Genomic DNA, 2500 nt, shown 5'->3' on the forward strand with positions numbered 1-2500 from the left:
CATCGATTCCCTTGAGCGAGGTCAACGGGACCGAGGGAAAGCCGCGGCAGGCTCGACTCCCCCGGTCTTCCAGCGTTCGAGTGCCGGCCACCGGTACCGGTCTTTGCCCTGCGCCCCGGGGAACCGCTTACCCCGGGGGAGGAGAAGGCCGAAGAAGACTAAGAGGCACCGCGCCTCACCCGTGCCATCCCCGGGTAACGGGGGCCGGGAAAAGCCGCTCAAGGCTCGACGCCCGCGGCCACTTGCCTTCGGCTGCCGGCCGCAGGGACCGGCCGCCCTTTTCTTCCCGCTTGCGCGGGCTCCAGCTTAGGGCTGGAGAAGTTCGGAAGGGCGAGGCGCCGCCACCTCGCCCGTACGAGTGCAGACCTTCCCAGCGAGCCCTCCTGCTACCAGGACTCGCGCCAGCAAAAAAGAGGACGAGGCGCCGCCGCCCCGCCTGCACCATCACCGGGCCCTCGGGGGCCGGGGCAAGCCGCGGCCGACTCGAGACCCCCCGGCTGTCTGCATTCGGCTGCCGGTGTTTCTGCCCGCTTCGCGGGCTCCAGCTTAAGGCCGGAGAAAAAGGACAAGGCGCCGCCACCTTGCCCGTCTCCATCACACGGCCCTCGGCAGCCGGCGGCAGCCCTGGTGGGCTGGGCACTCGCGGGCACCTCTGCCCCGGAACGGTGCCAGCACCCGCCTTTGCCATCATCGGGCCCCCCGGGGCCGAGGGAGGCTCGGCTCCCCCGGCCTTCCAGCGTTCGAGTGCCGGCGACCGCCACCGGCCGCCGGTCTTTGCCCTGCCCCGCGGGGAACCGCTTCTCCCGGGGGAAACGAGGACGAGGCGCCGCCGCCTCGCCTGCACGCCGCAGTCCCGTCACCGGGCCCGCCTGACACCACCAGCTGCCCGCGGAGGGCTCGCACCGGTGAAAACGGGACGCCGCCGCCCCGCCTGCGCCGTCAGTTGGGCCCTCGGGGGGCCGGGGGGGGGAAGCCGCGGCAGGCTCGGCACCCCCCGGCCGTCTGCGTTCGGCTGGCCGGGAGCCGGCCGCCGCTCTCTCCGCCCGCTTCGCGGGCTCCAGCTTAAGGCTGGCACAAAGGGACGAGGTGCCGCCAACCTCGGTCGTCCCACCAACCGGGCCCTCTGGAGCCGGGAGTAAGCCGCGGCAGGCTCGACGCCCCCCGGCCGTCTGCCTCCGGCAGTGACCTTCACCATCACTGGGCCCCGGCTGGGTGCGTTCGAGTCTTTGCCCTGCCCTGCGGGATCCGGCCTTATGCCTCGTGCCGGTCGGCAACGGCCGCCGGAGCCGGCCGCCGGCTCCGGCTCTCCGCAGCTCCCGACCCCTCGGACACGCTGGGCTGGCTTGTCGGGCAAGCGCTGGGAGATGGCCGGACCGAAGAGACTGGAAGCTGGGCCGGACCACCGAGGGAACCGCCACGACGGCCGCCGAGCACCCCACTTTGCTGGCAGAACCGCGGGCCTTGCAGCCGCTGACGAGCGCTGCTCTGGAGACGAGTCACGGCTCGCTCCTATAGTACGGACCGGCACGTCCCCGCCGCCGGCAAGCTCCAAGAGCGGCGCCTCTGCGCACCGGGGAGGCGCGCCAACCACGCCGACTTTTACGATGACGTAACTGGAGGCAGCGAAAAACAGCGACCCCTTCGGCAGCTCCGACGAAGCAGCGGGGACAACACGTCTACCCCTCGGCCCCGGCAAGGCGACCAAGTCCCGCCGGAGCCGGGTAGACTTGGCCGCCCTTATCGCCGGACGCTACGCAACCAACAACCCGCGGTCGCCGGGTACCGCAGGCGGCCCCACGGGCTCCGAAAAGGGGTAGACCTGACGGCCGCCGCCGAGCCCGGAGCCGGGTAGACATGACGGCCGCCGCCGGGCCCGGAGCCGGGTAGACCTGACGGCCGCCGCCGGGCCCGGAGCCGGGTAGACCTGACGGCCGCCGCCGGCCCCGGAGCCGGGTAGACCTGACGGCCGCCGCCGGCCCCGGAGCCGGGTAGACCTGACGGCCGCCGCCTGGCCCGGAGCCGGGTAGACCTGACGGCCGCCGGCGGCCCCGGAGCCGGGTAGACCTGACGGCCGCCGGCGGCCCCGGAGCCGGGTAGACCTGACGGCCGCCGGCGGCCCCGGAGCCGGGTAGACCTGACGGCCGCCGCCGGCCCCGGAGCCGGGTAGACCTGACGGCCGCCGGCGGCCCCGGAGCCGGGTAGACCTGACGGCCGCCGCCGGCCCCGGAGCCGGGTAGACCTGACGGCCGCCGGCGGCCCCGGAGCCGGGTAGACCTGACGGCCGCCGCCGGCCCCGGAGCCGGGTAGACCTGACGGCCGCCGGCGGCCCCGGAGCCGGGTAGACCTGACGGCCGCCGGCGGCCCCGGAGCCGGGTAGACCTGACGGCCGCCGGCGGCCCCGGAGCCGGGTAGACCTGACGGCCGCCGCCGGCCCCGGAGCCGGGTAGACCTGACGGCCGCCGCCGGCCCCGGAGCCGGGTAGACCTGACGGCCGCCGCCG

The sequence above is a fragment of the Calonectris borealis genome, unplaced genomic scaffold (assembly GCF_964195595.1).
Source record: "Calonectris borealis unplaced genomic scaffold, bCalBor7.hap1.2 HAP1_SCAFFOLD_117, whole genome shotgun sequence".
In the NCBI taxonomy this organism is placed as follows: domain Eukaryota; kingdom Metazoa; phylum Chordata; class Aves; order Procellariiformes; family Procellariidae; genus Calonectris; species Calonectris borealis.